This window comes from Helianthus annuus, chromosome 9 (genome assembly GCF_002127325.2).
Source record: "Helianthus annuus cultivar XRQ/B chromosome 9, HanXRQr2.0-SUNRISE, whole genome shotgun sequence".
Taxonomy (NCBI): domain Eukaryota; kingdom Viridiplantae; phylum Streptophyta; class Magnoliopsida; order Asterales; family Asteraceae; genus Helianthus; species Helianthus annuus.
The window spans coordinates 160,481,332-160,502,944 of record NC_035441.2 but is presented as its reverse complement, the minus strand read 5'-3'; positions in this window follow the sequence as shown (position 1 = coordinate 160,502,944).

Sequence of the window (21,613 nt, the reverse complement as noted above, 5' to 3'; positions counted from 1 at the left end):
ATGATTATCATAAACGTAAATTTTTTATTGTCAAACCCTAAAAAACGTATCATTTTGACAAAACCTCAATGTTCGCGGGTATTAGCACTAGTTGTATAGTTGAATATATAGGTAATTAATGTGTACCCTAATTTGGCTCCGCACAATAACATTGTGACAACCCGTGTTTCCGAGGTAATCATCGTTATCCAGCGCTATTATTTTGCTCGTGTTTAAATCGTATTCCTCAAACGCGTTATAACGCTTCGCACATTTGTACTTTCCCTATTTAGCAAGTATTGTTGTACATTCTATTTTTAGACACTTGTACTCAGGTCGCATTCTATCTCGTTTCATTTTGTAATCGGAGACAATTGATCATAATGAAATGCAAGAATTTTATTCATATTCATGATTATTTATGATAGACTTGTTTGCATATTGATACTCACAATCGACATTTTAAATCACTATTATACATGCACAGCACCCATTTATGTTCGGTACACGAAAAACCGGTTAAAAGACATAACATAATCGGACTTGAGCCTCGAGGGGAAGGGGAAAGACCCCTCTAGCGCGAATGCCCCTCTCGCGTGAATGGGCTTGTCGCCCATACTCTCCTCTCGTCTCAACTCGCCCTAAAGCCTATATATAGGCACACTACCCCACTCATTTCTCATGCTCAGTTTCACAAACACTCTTAAACGCTCTAAACTCTCTCTCTACGATCAGAAGCATTTTTGTATGTTTTTCCTTCATCTCTTTCATTTCTTTAACATATTTCTTGCATTCTAATCTTATTTCTTAAACGTTTCGTGTATTTGAATCTTAATTCTTCAATTCTCTTACAAACCCTCTTGATTAAACACATCTCAAAGATGGTTTCAGCATCACCATATGAGATTCAAATCAAGATTTACAAACTTTAACAATTTTACAATTTGTTCATACTTTTCGTTCTAATTCTCTGTACGATCTTGATGGAATCTGAAACCCACCAGGCCCTCAACTTATTTGATAGTTAAGGGTTTGCATTAGGGGTAATTTCCACCAAGAGATGATCTATTTTGGATGGATCTAACACACATTTTTCGTCGTAACAGTCACCAGTCGCCCGAAAGGGGATCCTTTTCGTGCGACAGGGTGTACCCTTTCGCACAAAAGGGATTATTTTCATAAGTTTTGTTTCGATTTCGTTTTTGTTTTACATCAGTTCATCAGTGGTGAACCCCAAACAGTTTGCTAGTCACAAAGTGAGTTAACCCCTTCCAGCCTCCGACACTTAGTTTACTCTTCCATGTCGTGTTGGCACACCTGGGTTGTCCTCACTTGGTTGTTTGACCATTTTACTTTCTGCTTTCAATTGGTTTAACAACTACTCAACTTTTTATGTTTAAATTAGTGTACTGCATGTTAAAACTCTTTTAATTGCAATTAAAAACAACTATATTAGGGATCTTTGATGAGTGGTACCTGCTTTACCCATATAAAAGGGAAAACTTCACATAATAATAACCAAGTTTTTCCTACGTACCAACAAAATCACTCAATCTTTTTTTAATCTAAACTTACTCAAGTTTGATTTATTGTTCCAATATTGTATAACTATTAGGTTTTCAGGTTAATCTAAAGATGTTGCATGTTATAATTTTTTATTTATTTCTGAATGCTTACAAATCAAATTTACATCGATTCTCACCCTCTATCAACATCACTTTCACCAAAACCCTTTATCAATGATCAAAACCTTCAACATAAGATTTTCGCAGTTTAGATATTTTATGGCTGGAAACCTTGATTTCACTTAGAACAACTGAGAAGATTTTAACAATTTAGATCTTAACGGCTGGAAACCTTGATTTCACTTAGAACAACGGAAAATAAAGCTTCACATTTGTTTGTTTTTATCTTTTAGAGCTTGAATCTTGACTTGTATTTCCTATGGATTTTGTTTTTGTGTTCTTGTTTATGTTATTCTTGTTGCTTTAATGTCAATAAACTCAATTTATGTAAACTTCACATTCACACACTCTTGTTCTTGTAGAAACAAAAACAAGAACATTTGAATGATTTGTCATTTCATTATACCATTATGGTAACCTGATAATTGTATAAGATTGGAACCGCACATCAAACTTAAATGACTTTAGAAAGACAAAATAAAATTCACTTGGCATTTTGATAGAGAGAAAATTCGCTCATTCTCTATTCCTTTTTCACAAAATACAAGATTGGCATCACGAGGCCGTCAATTAAGGGTCAGACATACATTCCTTCCTTCACCCATTGATATGGGACACTACTTTCTTCTTCAAGAGAGTGCCCTCAACTCCTAACCTCGGAATACACCCTTGGTTGTTCAAACACTCCGCCATGAAATGCAAGAGTAGCCAAGAACACGTTTATGCACATATCAGTATATGTGATCTTCAAAACATTTGGAAATTCAAACTAGGTTCTATTATTCAGTTATCAAATATCTATCACAATAGAACCTAGTGTGAATTTCCAAATGTTTTGAAGATCCACTCTTTTAGGGTTTTGGCAGGTGGTTGCGAGGGCAGGTACTTGGGAGCACGACAAGGCGAAGGGGAGGATTTCACATGTTGATAACCCATTGTACAGGTACGTACGCTTATTACAGTAATTATTGTGATCATTATTATTATTTATTAATTTCCGTATTTCGCTAACACTATCTGCAGGTATCTACATAGGATGCTCTCTACTTCTATTACAGCTCGCGACCACAACCGTGAGTGGTGTACGAGCACCGACGTCTTTTTCTTTTATTGTTTGTTGTACAGGAGGCCGTGCGCACTTGCACACGGTCAAGCCTAGTACTTCGCCTCCGCCCATCACCGACAAGAGCGCGGATTTTGGTATGCCGGCGTGTACATGGCCGTCATTGCCCGTTCATTGGGCCATTTACCAGAGGCGGGCCCACAGTTACTGCCGCCCATAGCGCCGACGCGGATGGGTTTTCAGACGTTGTGGGGGATGAAGCTGATTAAGAGGTTCGACGTCCTCGGCGAGCGGTTTAAAACCCTTGGAGGTCTTATATGGGTTCCGCAGGACCTACCGAAGCAGTTCGATCTAGTCTATCCTCCGCTAGATGCTGAAGCGGTCGTGCAGGACCCTCCGGTGGATTTAGACGGACCAGCGATGCCACAACCACCACCACCTCCCGAGGCGCCCCAGTTTCCACGGCACGTTATTCCAGGTCATGCCCCGGGAGCTGCAGCAGATCCGCATTTATGAGCCGACGTTGACAGGCTTATGGATTTGGTGGGTTGGTTGATTCGGGAGACGCAGGATAGACGAGAGAGAGGGGTTACCTACCATACCGCTCCCACCACCTCGAGCACCACATCATCAGCAGCAGCAGCCGCAGCAGCCAGATCCAGATTCGGACTCAGACCCGGAGGCATAGACCAACTGCATGTACATATTTTGGTATTTAGTATTCAGTTGTAGTTTATATTTTTGTTATGGATGTACAAAATTATCTTATATATGTCATATTTAAGTTTGTTTTCAGTTATTCGGTTGGTTACTTAATGATTGTTTGTCTTAAATTGATATTTCGTAATAAATGTTGAGAATATAATACGGAAACAATAGAATTTTCAAAATGTTAAATAATATTTAAACGATATAATATTTGAATTCGGTTATTAAAATGTTGAAAATCAATATAACATTTAAACAATATAATATTTTAATGGTAGGGTAATGTTTAAACGATTGAATATATTTAAAGGGCCGATCTTAAAAACGGTAAAATATTTTTATACAAAAAATAAAACTTTTCATACAAAACACACATTTTTCACTCAAAAAAACATCATCTTCCAAAAACCATCAAATTACCCCACCAAAACACCTATTTTTTCAACTAAAAAAACACCCAACTTCTAGACGTCTTGTCTAGGCCTAGAAGGGGCGTCTAGACCCCTCAAACTTTGTGCCTGACATTCCACTTAAAGCCTCTTGAATTCAGTGTCTAGACGCCTTGTATAGCCTTAAACACGTCTAGGATACCAAAGGTGTCCAAAAGAGCCTAAAGAGTGTCCAATTATATTGAGCCTTAAACATTAGAAAACCTGTTATTGTTTTGAGATTACCGAGTTCATTTAAGTCTTACAATTGCTATATTGTTTGTTGTATCTTGAAAGTGAAATGCAAAAGTGTTTGGAAATTTGTTTTAAGAAAGGTGTGTTGTTCACGTGGCCTTAACCTCAAGTTATCTATTCTCTTGCGCTTTAGTCCAAATCAATATTAACCTTTTCCTTTTAAACCCATGTAATAGCATCTTTTACCCATGGTCTTAAAAAGAACAAACACAAGACTATCCGAGTAATTTATTATTATTATTATTATTATTATTATTATTATTATTATTATTATTATTATTATTATTATTATTATTATTATTATTATTATGGGTTAACTTTTGCTGTTAAACCTATGTAATATTACCCGTTCACCTGAAATTATTCGATTGAATATTCATGATAATCCGCTAAATAATTCAACCTAAAAGTATATACACCATTAAAAAAAGATATCCATTAGGTTTCAACAGTCTAGTGGTCAAAAACTGAAACTAAACCGTTATTAATATGATTATTAAGAAACAAACAGCAAACAAATAAATTAAATGTGCAACAAATTGATTCATGTTCTGTATGATCTAGGTGATTAGCTTGACAATAACATGCAACTTCCAAATCAGAAACTTGGGGATATAAGCAGTTGATGTTTTTCGATTAGGAAACCTTTCCATTAGATAACAAAATTCAAGCAATTACGGTTTGATTGGAACTCGTACATTTTTTACCTAGTGGGCATGCAGATCATTGTCAATATATATGGAGTAGGCCTGTCATTGGGTGAAATCTGGAACATGGGCCTATTTTTTTAAATCAAACTTTATATTATAGTTATACAGGCCCATGACTTCGATGTTCATGCAGCCCACGTTTCTCTCTTTCCATCAATTCTATAATGGGTTTGTCAGTTTCTAGTCATTATCATCCATGTTCTTCATTTAGTAGAAAGTTTGCATCTGCACGTTCAATATTAGAGGTGCACATAATAACCGGTTTAATAACCATGACCGGTTATTAACTGAAACCGTAACATGTTAATACTTGTTTTGTGTATTGGTTTAGTCCCACAACATTCCAAACTAAAATACCACGTAGAAATCAAAAAACGTAAAAATTGTATATGTTTTAAATTGCTCACACGAGTGCTCAAGATTCGGTTGGTGTTGGTTCTTCCTCGAGTGAAACAACTGTGAAGAGGATCTTACAAACGACAAAGGATCCAAAACTATTTGCACCTTTCAACTTATAGGAAATGTCAAATGATAAAGAAAAGGTGCAGCGCAAAAATTGTGGTACGTGTGGTTGGCTCCATTTGGTTTACCAGATTCTTATATTTGTGTCATCGCACATTGGGTCGATCCCAATTTGTGGAGAATGATGAAACGTACAATCACGTTCAATTTATTTGATTATCCACGTCCACGGGAAAATATATTCTGTATTTTAGACAAAGTTATCAAAAGTTATACATTACAAAATAAAATATTTTCTATTTCTTTTTTGAGAATGCATCAAATAATTCAACCTCGATTCAAATGTTAAAAATTAAATTTAATCTGGTTTGTAACAGGGCATTTTATCATAGTCGATGTGCTGCACACATCGTTAACGTGATTATGCAAAACGGACTAAATATTGAAGAAATTAAAGAAATGAAAAAAAAATTAAAATATGTTGCATGATGTTTTATGATTAGTAAAACAAGACATCTAGATTATAAAAGATGGTGTAGAAATTAAAAAAAAAAACATGTTTTAACCCGAATTTTAACATGTTGACACAATGGAGTTTGAAAATACTTGATAGCGCGATTCAACAAAAAGAAGCTTTACAACTATTTGAAAACCTTGGTTGGAATTGTATTGTAATGTTAACACAATTGCTTGAAGTTTTAAAAACTTCACAACATGTTTCGGGAGTTTATTAACACACGACTTGTTTAGTACTTAAACACTCATACTTGATGTGTCAAAAAGAAAATGATTTTGTAAAGAACTATGGTATGAACCGAAACAAGAACGAAAATAGAACAATCAACACAGCCGTAGCGACAAAACAGTGACAGAAAATTTTATTGTTTAACCCAAACCGAAAAACGCCCCCCAAACCCTAGATCTTACTTATGTAAGATCTAAAAAACAACATATACAAAATACAGGATCAACAGATAAAATATCTGTTGATCATAGAAAGAAACGTCAAATAACAAGATCCAACACAGGATCAACAATAACCAGATCATACTAGACTGGTTAACAAAAGGATACAAAAAGACCAAACTATGAAGATCCACAAGATCTTCAACAATACAAAAGAGAATAAATCAATCAAAACCTTCAACCCTTCTACGGTGTCGAAGCCACACTCGGATCATCAGCTGAACAAGATCCATAACTGATCTTCAACAGATCAGAACTTAAATGGAATTGAAATGAAGCCCTCTCTTAAAGGAAGAAGAGTCTCGAAACCCTTATGGAGTCTTTAATACTCAATTATTTTGAAATTACATCCAGCACCCTGATGATATCAACAATTGCACCGCCTTAACAAAAGTTGCACTTTAAACCCTCAAAAGTTTCATCCAAGCCCTCAGACTTACAGCTGTATACAACAACATTAGATTGATATAACTTATAACAAACAACCAGTATGAACTGATTATAACAATCAGCCCAGACAACATAAGCCCAGAAACGCAATAGGCCCAAAGACAAACAGAATAGGTCAGCTATGAAATCAACCCAATAACAACTACATAGTATATGAATTAAACTATTATTCTCAACATTCCCCCATCATTCATATACTGTATATGTTAACCATAACCATACCCATTTACATCCAGATAGTTTTTACTCTAGCCCCTCAAATGTTAACAGCTTATAACAGTTTTGTCAACCCAAGATTGATATAATGATATAGTCTAGCATTCTCAACATCCCCCCTCAATCTTGGGGCTGAACAAATGAAAAACAACATTTCCTCAAAAATTGATGTACCTTTTTTTTTTTTTTAACACAACTCGAAGTAGCATGTTTATCTCCTAGATTGAAGAGAACAAAGATATATAGTAATTTCCATGAGAAACACTAGGTGACTGATACCAGCCAACAAGATTTATGTTCCTCTAGGAAACCAACTATCAATTTTATTTGCCTTTATTACAAACCTGAGAGCAAGTAGATAACAAGATTGAAATCTCAAGAAACACAGACATGGACAAAAGAGAATGGAATTACAATTCCCTACTATAATCAAGCTAGAAAAAGCACGCAGAATTACACACAAGTCACCATGGTTTAAGCAATATTTCACCCTATATCAATTAGACAAAAAAATTACAACTCTTTGACAACAATACAAAGTTATGTTGAACCAACACAACCGTTTAAGACTTTGTTTAAAGACACTACAATCACAGTCCTAAACATGAACATATGAATACAACTCTCTATTAACACATAAAAAACCACACCGGAGAGCACTCATATTTTGATCAAAATAAAAAGACAAAATTAATCAGAATGAGCAGAAATACGAGAACTAACAAAACAACAAGAACCACATGATTCTTAGATAATATCACAACCACATATGCCCAAAAAAGCAACTCAAGTAAACAAAACCAGAAACTATTTTATAAACCAACAAAGAATCACCTAATTCCAGAACCAAACCAAACAAACCTTTCATGATAAAAAAAACACAAAGCACAAAGCACATCATGCCTTTGATATCTGTAACACACAATGAACAGATTCAACTGATCGATACAACTTGTTGAATGATCAACAACACGATACAATAATACCAGCATCGAGATCACAAGACCTCTGAAACAACAAGATCTCAACACTGAGATCAACAAGATAAACATATAGAGAGAATGACAATGAGACTCTAAGAAAAAACTAGAGCTTTACAGGTCTAACAACATCGAATCACATGATTGCAAAAATCAGACACACATCTGATAACATATTAGGTCACACGACTTTAAGAATTCAGAACCAAGTCTGAAAGACAATACATGTGAAGAACTTGAATAAAGACTTATATGACATGATCAAAAACTTTTACAACTTTACAAGAACATATCAGACAACAATTTGAAAGTTTGTAAAGAACATAAAGACTCATTTGAACCAAGCAAAAAACTTTAAACCTCCACAACAAACAACGAATCACAAGATTCATACAACACTGATATATGAGAAGTATACACTTCTATACTTCTATATCAGACAACAATTCCAGCCTAAACAAAAAACACAAAATCACATGATTTAATGTCCACACACAAGGCTAAGAATAAAGAGACATACGCAAGACAATAAGATGCAACCACACAAATTCTGATTAAACACAAAATACACAATTTGCAATCAGAAACAACACATCTCACACGAGATAACATACAAGACAGTCAAGTATACAAATAAAATTGACAATACTATTGGTTAAACACGAACCATACATCTCATCTAACCATACAAACAAGATGAAAGACAGGCAGACATAAAGACTGCAAACAAACAGCAACTTAGCAGTATTTGAGACAAACAACAACATAAACAGCAACAAGGCTGAACAACATATCCAAGAACACTCTTGACAACACAGATGGTTAGAAACACTCAAACCACACAATAAGAGGCAACAAGACATACAGTCAAGACAAAATCACATGATCCATGATTCTAAGCCAAGGAAAACTATCTCTTACACAAGAGAAAACACATTAGTCAGAAACAAACGTCCAATAAAAAACAATTTTGACTAAAAACAACGCATGGTAAAACGATCAAACACAATAGTAGACAAAACAAACATCGACTAACCAAACAACAAAAAAGTCCTCCAACTACTCACACGAGTATCAAGAACAATATTAGAACATAGTGTGTCGGATCTCATAAACTCAAAGAATGTTTTCCGGTTTAACCAAATTTGGAGATTTTTAAAAACACACCGAACAATACAAATCCAAGTTATTGTTACCACAAAAAACAGAATACAAAACAACAAGAGAAACTTATATTTTTCAATCAACTTGTCTCTTTGAACAAAAAAATCTCGATCAAACATACCAAAACATCAACACTTTTAGAGCCATATAGTCAATTAGTACATATATCATCTTTCAAACGAGTGAAAAAATGACCAAATAAACAAAAACATTTTTAAGGAACTCTACTCAAAATATAACCTAGCAAAGGACTCGAGACTCAAGAACATGCATGTAGTGAATCACTAAGTCGATCAACTTTCAAACACTATTGCAACTAGCAACAACAGACTAACATACATCACCAACAGAATAACATGATCAGTATAAAGAACAAAACTAACCCCTTTACCATAAACCACAAAACATTTGAAAAACTACCACAACTCATATGACAGATAGACATTACAACTGTTCTCAACAAGAGACATTGAGCAGACAAACCATAAGAATTTTCTCATAACAAATAACAATCGCACAAACACCAATAAAAAAAATCTTAACATAGAGTTTAGAAACCTAAGATCTCTACTAATGCTTTTATGGACCATCTTAAAATTTTTTTTTTTAGCATTTTAAAAACAAGACAATAAAAAATCAGACAAACAAACACAATATAATCAGGAGACCACAAGTTATCAGACAAATAACTAATTACCGAAGCAACAGACAAAAAAAGAATAAACAGCTCTAAGGCGAAGCTGAGTCAGGGACAAGATTCCAGGTTCATCACTCTATGGTGCCTGGACATGCCTTTACTCAGGAGCCACAATCTAACAAATGACAACAACAGCAGCAAACACTAGAAGCAACAAGAGCACAAATAAACAACACACAAGTAACCACAGAATAGACAAGAATTAACTATAACAAACAATCATAGGTGCCGGTCCTCACTACCCCGACTTCAACTAACCAACAACAAAGTAATAAAAAATAAGAGCAGACTGGAAAGATCTTACAGAGGGTGCAATATGCTTCAAAAAAAACCAGAACTGTAGTTTTCAAGAACTACAGGAACTGATTAAGCCACAACCAAACAACACCTGATTTTCAGAATCAGCAGATAACAGACCTTCTTCTTGATCTCCAAGATACCCTAATTAGGATTTATGTAACACCAGAATGAACAACAGACAATAGATCCACCAACTTGTTCCTGCACACACTCCAAGAAACAACAAAAAAAAACGAAAACATACAAAAAAAATCAAAGAAACAGATCTAAAAAAAACTTATTTCACAGCGGAAACTCCCAAAGAACAAACTCAAGGGCTATTACAAAGAACAACACAAAACACTTCCAGACCATCAATACAAAGATATGTAACACCACACTAACCAAATATATATGACAAAGGGTTCTTCAACACATAGAAATCACGATTAAAAACAAATTTAGTAAACAAAAGAATTAGAAAAAAACTATCAAACAAAAAATGTTTAGAAACCCTAATGAAAGAAACTGTGGAATCAGAACTAACAGGTCTGAACAGGACACCACCAGATTTTAACAAATACACACACAATCTCGATTTAATCACCAAGAACATTTATTAATACCAGAATCAGTTAGAGATGAAACCTCTAACCCTAAATCCGAATCTACTAAAAATACAGTGAAAAAACCATGAATCGGAGCATTATAGCTCTGATACCATGTAAAGAACTATGGTATGAACCGAAACAAGAACGAAAATAGAACAATCAACACAGCCGTAGCGACAAAACAGTGACAGAAAATTTTATTGTTTAACCCAAACCGAAAAACGCCCCCCAAACCCTAGATCTTACTTATGTAAGATCTAAAAAACAACATATACAAAATACAGGATCAACAGATAAAATATCTGTTGATCATAGAAAGAAACGTCAAATAACAAGATCCAACACAGGATCAACAATAACCAGATCATACTAGACTGGTTAACAAAAGGATACAAAAAGACCAAACTATGAAGATCCACAAGATCTTCAACAATACAAAAGAGAATAAATCAATCAAAACCTTCAACCCTTCTACGGTGTCGAAGCCACACTCGGATCATCAGCTGAACAAGATCCATAACTGATCTTCAACAGATCAGAACTTAAATGGAATTGAAATGAAGCCCTCTCTTAAAGGAAGAAGAGTCTCGAAACCCTTATGGAGTCTTTAATACTCAATTATTTTGAAATTACATCCAGCACCCTGATGATATCAACAATTGCACCGCCTTAACAAAAGTTGCACTTTAAACCCTCAAAAGTTTCATCCAAGCCCTCAGACTTACAGCTGTATACAACAACATTAGATTGATATAACTTATAACAAACAACCAGTATGAACTGATTATAACAATCAGCCCAGACAACATAAGCCCAGAAACGCAATAGGCCCAAAGACAAACAGAATAGGTCAGCTATGAAATCAACCCAATAACAACTACATAGTATATGAATTAAACTATTATTCTCAACAGATTTTAAATTCGAAGGTGATGTTTATGATAAAATGATACTTCAAATGAAAGAAAAGTTTAGAAAATATTTTCAAGATTTGCCTCCAATTTTTATGTGTGTTGCCTCTTTGAACCCGTGTTTAAATGTTTTGGGTGTAGAGTTGTTAATTAGAAATATTTGTGCACATTTGGATTTGAACGATGAAAGCCCAAATTTTACTAGAAATATAATTAACAATCTTTTTTTATCATTATTTACAAAAATATGGCAACGTGTCAATCATACATGAAACAATGGCGGCAAGTGCATTAAGCTCGACAATAGATGCGGAGTTAAACTTATATAATTCGTTAAGAAACGGAAATAGTAAATGTTCTCGGGGTGATACCTCAAATAGTGAACTCGGGAGGTATAAATTAATTAACTTTTTATCCACCATGTTACCTCTTGAGTTCCATAACTTTGATATTATGGCTTGGTGGAAAGAACCGGAATCACATTTTCCTGTTTTAGCCACCATAGTCCATGATCTACTAAGAATCCAAGCTTCTACGGTAGTTTCGGGATCCGTTTTTTCTCTTAGTGGTAGATTATTATCTACCCGAAGAACGCGACTCGCACCGGAGGAAATGGAAATATGCATTTTCTTGAAGTACTTCTTGTATGGGGTGGAACATATATAACATATTTCAAATCTTGAAGGCAAGATTGGGGTGGAAGAACAAATACACAAATCTGAAGTATTTAAAGGATGGGCGTTATCACTATCCGATGATGAAATCGCGTACGATGAATCAATATGCTCGACTGGCCCCCAAGCGACTAAGCGAGTAGTGGATGATGAAATATTAAAGAAGACTCAATGACGACGGCAAGTAAAGATTATATCATCAACTGTATTCGTTATTTTTATCTTTTGTTTTTGAATTTAGGTAATATTAGTTATAAAAAAACAAAAATAAATAAAAACGGATGTTTATTTAGTTAATTTATATGTGTTATATCTTTTTACATTTTTTCTGAATTTTTTTTATACATTTAAAAAAATTATCAGAAAAAACGGTTTTTTTCAAATGCTCACCAGTTAACAGATTTTCTTTTTTCTAGCTATAGGTTAATATCGATTATGTAAGGTCGTCTTCCTTCAACAACCCTACACTACAAATTCTTATAAGTTCTTACAACCCTAAGCTCCAAATTCGGACAAGCATCAAAGAACTACAAGTTCTTACACAGCCAGAATAACAAATTCGGACAATAATACCTATACTTGTCCGACTTTGTGCTCTAACTTTCAACAAATTCCATATAAGGTCCCTGAAGATTCATTCTTTTGCAGTATCCCGCATTTATCAAACTTCGATGCACTTACAGATTAGAGTTTTTAAACATCAAAAACCGATTATTACCTGAACCGATTAATACATTAACTAGGTTTTTTTAAAGAACCGCCAGTTCGGTTAACCGAACAGGTTCCTGAAATTAACTGACAATTTATGCACCTCTAAGTTTTAGTATCCAATTGTATTTAAAGTTTGATTTAGAGTTATAATGAAGGGTGGCAGATTATTGATCAAATGGTATTGTCTTCTCTCTAGTTCTTTCATTAAAATCTAACACGCTCAAAGGGTCTATCACCTATCGCTTATCCCACTGGGCTGTGCATAAATACGCCCCTAGGACTTTACATACTCTCATTTAAAAAGTCACCCTAGGACATTAACGTTTACTCTCATTTAAAAAGTCACCTTAGGACATTAACATTTCCTATATTTAAACCTACGGGTTTTCGCAGTGATGAAACATAGATAAAAATAAGCACGTTGAAACGATGAATTTAAAATTTGACTAAAACTTACATTGAAATGTTTAAAAATAAGCATGTCGCACGATTTTGGATAAAATTTACATTGGGAAGAAAAGTGTAAAAAAATAAAGCTTTAGCCAGTTTTGATTGTGCGTTTGTGCTTTGATAACTTTACATTATTACACACAACTACGTTTTGAACAAAAAAACAGAAAAATGAATACTGGTATCGACACCAATATTGTCCGGGCAAATATCAATTTGATTAAAAATAATGTGCATTACAAAATAATGAAAAACTATTCACAATAGTTTTGTTACAGGTACAAGTACTTAATATAATTTATGAAACCAAATAAATACTTTATTTTGAATTAAACTCTGTTTAATTTTTGCCAAATGTTGTGAAAAAAATTTGAACACAACTAGTGTTCAGGTTTTTTTGGAATAAGTTAATCATCATCATACTCAGAAAATTCCATTAATAACAAAACTAAGGTAGAGTCTGAGGAATGTAAGATGTAGACAACCTTACCTCTACTCGTAAGAATAGAGAGGCGGCTTCGTGTGAGACCCCGACTCGATTTTAGAATAAGTTAAACAATTCACAATCAGAAAAAAAAATCAAATTGAAAAGGTTGATATTATATATTATATACATTATATATAGTATAAGAAATGAAATGGGTGAAATTAAAACTTAAAAAAAATCTGATTGGCCCACCAACTTTGCCTTTCGTATATTATATAGTTATATAAATTATAAACCAGTAAAATAATTAATTAAATAAATTTGGGTCTAGTATGATGAAAATGCAAAACAAATTAAAAATTACAGGATTTCCTATAGTAGAAGTAGTTAGCTACGCCATTGGTGAAATGCTAGTTGTTTCTACGAATACTTGTTAAGATAGCTAAAAAAAATTGATTTCAACTTAAATGATATGTAATTGCCGTAATTGCCCTAGTACTTGGTTTGACATATCATCGTGCTTAAAATTCAAATATTAACGTTTGACAAACTCCCAAATGAAATTCATGGAACTTATGTGAACTCATGATATGTACAATAATCATAACATCCCATTTGTTTTTTTTTTTAAATTAGTATTTACACAATCTAATCGGTCGCAAAACACTAGTCGACAGAGAGTTGCAAACCAAGCAAGTCACAACTCATTTGCAACTAGGGTCGTTGCAACACCGTGGCAAAATTCCACAACCGTATATATTGTTGCAAAATCCGGTCACAACATAATAGCATTTGCAAATGCAATCCAAAAGAGGAGATTACTCAAAGGTAGTGTTCGTTTCATGGATTGTAATTGAATTGGAATGAGAATTCGTGCAGAAATTGAATTTTGAATTGTAATTTAGGTGCGTTTGTTTTGCAAAATGGAATGAAATTTGGATTGAAATGAATGTAGATTCCTTTCCTTTTGTTTTTGTTCAATGTCAATTCATTTTCTTGTTGAAACCAACAAAATAAGGAGTGAAATGAACATTCCAATTCTTTCAAGATTCCATTCTATTCTGTAAAACGAACACTACAAGGTTTTTTGGTATGGCATTTTCCGTTGCAAAATTGGCAGTGAAAGGTAATTGCGACTGAATTTGCGACATAAAAAATATGTTGCAAATGCTCGGTTTTCTAGTATTGGTTTTTTAAACTAAAGTAGATAAAAATCTTCATTATTTTTAATATAGGCTTAAATTTCAATCCAAATTTTTTATGTCATTTATGTTTTATTTGAATATTTAGTTTGGACAACTTATTTTGATGGACCGTGTATTTTCAACATATATAAAAACAACTTGCATACGTCATCGGGTAATAGTACTCTTAAGTGGTTGGCCATATTTGGGCGGCCACTTTGATTTTTGTTTTTTTTTTTTCTTTTTTTCATATAATAGTTACTTATAGGTGATGTCAAATTACAATTTTATCCCAGGTGTAAAATTACGATTTCGCTCTCGATTCAAAATAAAATTTTGCTTTTGCCCCTTGCTTAAATTTACGATTTAGCCCTCAGTTAAAAAATAAAATTTTGCCCCCAGTTCAAAATAAAAATATGGTTTTGCCCTCAGCTAGAGTCCTGCCAAATTACGATTTGGTTCCCACCCGGCTAAAAATTACGATTTTGCCCGCAGCTAAAATATTACGATTTTGCCCCCATTTCAAAATAAAAAAAATGGCTTTGCCCTCAGTTAAAAATAATATTTTACCTCCATTTTAAAATTACGATTTTATCTCCACTAAAAATTGCAATCATGCCATCGTTTTTTTTCCTTTTGGCAAAACCATGGTAGTGTTTTATTTTTCTTTGTTGACTTAATTTTGTTTTTATTCATGCCAAACAGCTGCCTAGCACTCGCTAATTGGTCCTCACAAATTATTGTTTTGCCCCCAACTCTAAGTTACACGCTTGTCATCGTTTTAGTTAATTTTTTTATCATAACTATGGTACTGTTTTTCTTTAATTGGTTAATTTGATGTGTCTTTTTTGATATCGTGTTATAAGTAGCATGTACAACTAACCGACATAAAGGCGTACATGTTGTTAATCTAAGAAATACTCGGTTGAGCGCCCCCCAACACGGCCGGTGCATAACTCTAGCTGCCTAACACTGGCTCATTAGTCCTGAAAAAATACAGTTTTGCCCTGAGCCAAAAACTACGGTTTTATCATCGTTTTTTTTTTCATAGCAAAATTATAATAGTCTTTTTTTAATTGATTGAGAATTATTCGGCGATTGCTCCGCAACGCGAGCGGGGCATCTACTAGTTTCTTAACAAATTCAATACGCTTGGAATAAAAAAACCGGAAAAAAGTGTACGGTGGGTAGAACCCAACAATCTTTTGCTTGTAGGTAGGTACACGTGCCATACTAGTTTAGCTTGCTGGAGGGTCAAACCCGAGATGGGCAATGACTTTTACGCACGATGCAGCAATGATTCGATCAGTATCATTTAGATTTGTTATGTGTAAAAAATTCAGTTTTGATGAAACAATGGTTAACCGGGCAGGGTTAACACACTGGTCTCGTCAAGAAGGGTTAATCCCTTCCTCTCGAGGATCGCTGGCTGGATCACCGGTGGTTGATCTCCTGCACAAGGAAACAAGCCGTGACTCGTAACAAGGAGGATGGGGTGGGGGGTGCTCCTTGTTACCACTCTCCGGCATGAGAATCAGTAGTTTGCTTGGGAAGCAAAGTAAGATAGTAGTAGTAGTGAGGGAGTTGTGAGAAGATACCTCAAACCTGGTTTGGGGTTGGTATTTATAGCCGAGGAGTGAAGGAGGATGATGATGGATGGACTGACGACGTGCTGCACCCTTTCAGGTGTGTCAGGCTCGTCGGTTATGGAGGTTACGCCACGTCAGTCCATTGCTTACGTAGCTCTGACAGGTAACTGCCATTGGTGCCACTTGCACTGTGGTGTCAGTACCACTTGCTTGAGTACATAGGATGCGGTGCAAGCCGCATCGCTACGTGCGGTAACATCTGAAGTTACCGCGTCTCCTACTTGTGATCAAGGAATACGCGAGATGCGGTGCTAGCCGCATCGTCGTCTTGCCTGCATCCCTTGTCGTGACGAAAATGTCCATATGGTGCGGTGTCAGCCGTACCGTTACGTTCATCTTCTTCTATGCCTAAGGTAAGGCTTTCCTGTATTGATAGAAGTGTTCACTGGATGCGGTGCGATGCCGCATCGCTGTGAACACTTCCGTTTTCATACACCAGATGTGATGCTATGTCGCATCACTCTACCGTTCTCATGTTCCATGTAAGTCCTTCTTTGTTACTAGATAGATTGGATTCAACCCTTGTGTCGACGCGTTCCCGCATGGGCACAAGTAGGTTGTTAGTTAGTGGGGGTTTTGATAAGGGTAATGGTCACTCGCGGTCCATGCTGACGCGAGATCTGGGACCATACCCCTTCAAGTCCCCCCAGTCTAGTGTTGCTGCCACATACAAGGTGTATGTGGGAGGAGTACTGGACTATGGTGTTTGGAAGGTAGTTTGGAGTCTGGAGAAGATCCTAGACCATGTGTGGTCTTTTCTGTATGTAAATGAAGCTGGAGGTCCGGAAGGGTCATCTGACGCCTCTTCCGTATCGGTGAAGGAATCTCGTCTGATGCGAGATTCTCAGCCGATTTATGTCACCAGGTGGCCTGCCACCTGTTGTTGTGCCGAAGGTCTCTTGGAGACCTTGTTAGTAATGCTGCACAAACTTCGAACCAACCTCTGAGGTGGTGGTTCGAAGGTATGTGGAGGTTTCCCATCCTTTAAAGGTGGTCTTTTCTTCATACCAATTGTTGAATTGGTGCATGAAGAAGAAAAGAAACTTTTGGACCAATCTTTGAGACTGGGATCAAAAGTTGTTGATGCTTGCAAGTGCTTTGCTCAAGCTCTATGTTCAGCATCGAGTTATGAGACGACGATCCCTTTTTTGTTGGGTTTTCGTGTTTATCGTCATAGCTCTCTAGTAACCGCACGTTCTTTGCGGTTACCTCGTTGCGTCATTGTTGGCCATGTTTAGTCGAACAATGTGTATTCGTACTATGGGTAAATAAACATGGTCATAGGCAAGGGTATGCCCACCATTGTTTATTCTATGCGGCCCATAGTCGGGCTAACAAAGTCATAAGCAGACTTGTTACCGCTGTTCGGACGCTTGTTGTTCGACGAGGGTTTATTTAGAGCGCTGTTCTGCGTTCGTTTTGGAGCCACTTACCTTCCCGCTCCAATACCGAGTTTGCCTTGCAGTAGCATTGTTCGGTGATGTGGAGTGAGCTTGGCTCTTCCGTAACAACCACTCTGCGGAAGCTATGGTTATGTCCGTAGCTCCTCGTGAGTGTCTGTGGTTTTGCATTACCACATTTGCTCAAAGCGGGTGTGGCTCGGACGTAGCTCTTGAAGGTTCAGGAGACAGGGTTGCTGATGTGCGTTTGCGTGCATTCCCTTCCTTCCTTTTTTTAAAGAAGGTGTTCATGTACCCTCTGCGGTTGTGAACTGGACAGGAGGGATTTGAAGCTTGAAGAGAATGAAGGCAATGCGGTTCCCCTGTGTCTGAGATGCGGTTCAGTCCAACGGCCAGCGCTGGTTCTGAGCATCTGACACACCTGAACGGGCTCGTGTGTGGCATGTCCGCATATTCCACGTGTGCTCGTGGGTAGTGCGGATAGGTATTATACCCCCTTATAGTGTAGAGATATATATTTTTACCTATTTTTAGGGGTATGTTAAAAAACGACATGCGGTATGGGTTATGGTGCGGTATACCAGAGAAACCGCATGCCGCTTATAATTGGATAATGTAGTCGCTTTTTGTTACATACGTGGCTGGACGCACGTGTGAGTTGGTGGAAGTTGGTGAGATCTTCCTGGCATGTGCTGAAATGAAAGGACGTTTGCACTGCCCGAGGCATTAAATGCACTGTAGCGAAGAGTGTAAACGTCTCTTGTGTCAGGCGCGTGGGTGGCCACGCGCGCGTGATAACCGTCAGCGGAAACGGCGCTCGACACGTGGTGTCATGCGATTCGCCCTTTTTGAATGTGATCATTTGTTTTCTCCCTCCGCATTAATTGCGATGGGTATATAAGGGGAAACCGTTCGTGGTTTCCCCTCACTCGTTTGAAATTTTCAAAAATTTGCCGGTGAGAGAAACTTGTTCTTTGTCTTCTCCGACGAAATTCCTTGAAGTTCCAGTGAGGGTTTTGGTTTTTCTGTTCACCATCTTCTGTTTCTTTGATATTCTTGATGGCTGAACCATCTAATCCACACAATGTGGAGGGTGAAAACCCTGAACAACCGGTAGTGGTTGAAGAAGAAGAGGAGGGGGCTGCCGGTGGTGGATTACCGGCGTTAAAGTGGACCAGAAAAACCTTTGATCGTCTTATGCTTGACGTCCAAATGCCCCCTGAATATGGGGCTCAGTATCCATCGGAGGGTGATACTGGTGCTGACGCTCCGGCTGGTTATGTGACCATGTGGGCCGACTTTTTTGGTGACTGTAATCTCCGGTTACCGTTGACGGTGTTCGTTGTAGATGTCTTGGAGTGGTACAAGGTCCACATTTCTCAAATGAGTCCGTTTGGTATGATTCGGATTCGTAATTTTGAGTTCACCTTCCGTGCCCTTGGTATAGAGCCTACCGTCGGAGATTTCCGACGGTTTTATTAGATGACTGTGTCATTGGGTTTCTTTTCTTTCCGTCAACGAGACGGTAGCCCCAAGCTGATGACTCCTCCCAAGGGGATGACGATGTGGAAAAAGAAATTCTTCTATGTCAAGGCTGCTGCCATTGTTGCAGACATGACGTTTCGGAATGTGACCGAGACGATCATAGGGGAGACCATTGCGATGCCCAGTTTGAAATCAGTGCAGTGGTTTCCGCAGCTTCAGACTATTGAGTCTGTGAAGCTGACCAACACGCAACTGTGGTTGTTGCGTATGATGTTGACGAGGAGGAACAAAAACTCGAGGCCCGTGGTGCGGGAGAAAAGCGGTGGTACGTACTTTTCATGTGTTTGAGTTCCCTATTCTTTTTTGCGGTACTGACTTTATGTTTGTTATCAGAGGATGCTCCCGCATGGAGGATGTTTGCCCCGGATTTTCTTGGTACGGTTGAGACCGTAGTTTGTGCGGATGGTGAGGAGGATCATAATGCTATCATCCGTAGTAACTTCCGGGTGCCTACTGAGGCCGCACTGGCAGTTGAGTTGCCGCCAGGCAAAGGTACAATTTGGAAGGTTTTTCACTTGTGATGATAATGTTGGTTTATTGATTCACCCTTTGGATTGGTTTTATGCAGGTGATCTTGGGGCCTTAGGGGACCCCGATGCGAAAGGTGTGCCAAAGAGGCAAACTGTGAAGGGCGTGCGCTTTCGCCAAAAGAAGATAAAGGAGGTCACAACTGTGCCTCATCTGGTGCCGCAGGTGGCAGGTATCTCTCACTCCTCTTTTCGTCGACACAAGGATTATGTGATAGTATCTGATACCCTTGAGGGTTTGGGTACAGCCGCGGGGTCGCGTTCTGGTGCTGCGAAGAAGCAGGCAGAGGAGACGGCCGCGGGAGGGACAGCTGCGGGTCCCCCTGTGATTGGTGAGAAGAGAAAGCCAGAGCCGAAAGCTGCTGGTGGTGTTGAAACCAAACGTCGGAGACTGGTAACCAAAAGGTCTGCTCCGACGCAGAAAAAACCTGCGGTTGTTATTGGTAAGTGTATGCTAGCTTGTCTTAACTGTTATGTGTAACTTGTTTTGATAGCTATTTGACGTTGTTTTTTGCAGAGCCTCAAGATGAAGATTTTTCTATCTTTGATGCTCCGGAGTCGCCCCTGCGTGCCACGGATGCGGGTGCAACTGAAGTGCCATCGACACCCCCTGCCAAGGTGGTGTCGGAGTCGACGGTGCGGACAGAGGGTACCGCAGAGAATGCTGCGACCCAGATTTTTGACACTGTTGACTCGTCCAACAATCTGATTTCTCCCAATGAGGGAGACAATGTGAGTGTGCGGTTTGCTGATACCGGGAAGCAACGGTCTGATGCCGAACCGGAAAAAACTGGCGCTGAAACGCGGCAGCATGATGCTGAGCCGCAGAAGTCTCCTGTTGATAAGGGTACCAGCTCGTCTGCCGGTGGTGCGGGGTACGATGGGCCTCCAATTCAGCCTGGGGAGTCTGAGTTGGAGTACTACTACCGCACCTATACCCAGGGTCGTAGTACTGTGTATCACCGACCCCCCTGGACTGTTATGCAGGGGGATGATATTTCCAATGACCCGTCGGCATGCAAGGAGATTCTGGGTGGTCTAGGCACCCCTTTTGAGGTTGAGCGAGCCCGCGCTGCGCCCCGTGAGCTGCGCATAAACCAGCTCTCAACAATGTTAGTAGGGTCTTCTATTGTGGCGAATGCCATCTTGGAAGACTACAAGGTGTTGGGTCGCCGCGAGGAGGAAGCAGCTCGCATGCGGGCTGAGGCGGAGAAGTTGGTCGAGGCAGCTCGTGTGGGTGCGGAGCAGCTCGAGAAGGACAAGGCTGCTTTTGAGAAGCAGAAGCAGACTTCTGAATGGGCTGCCGCTGCCCAGCTGAAACAGGTGCGTACCCTTGCTAAACTTCTTGCTGATGAGCGCAAGAGTTGGAATGAAAAAATGTCCAATGAGCGCAAGAAGTGGAATGCATCGTGGGCTAAGCAGAATGACATTCTGTTTCATGCTCGGCAGGAGCTGACAAATGCCAAGGCAGCGAACGCTACC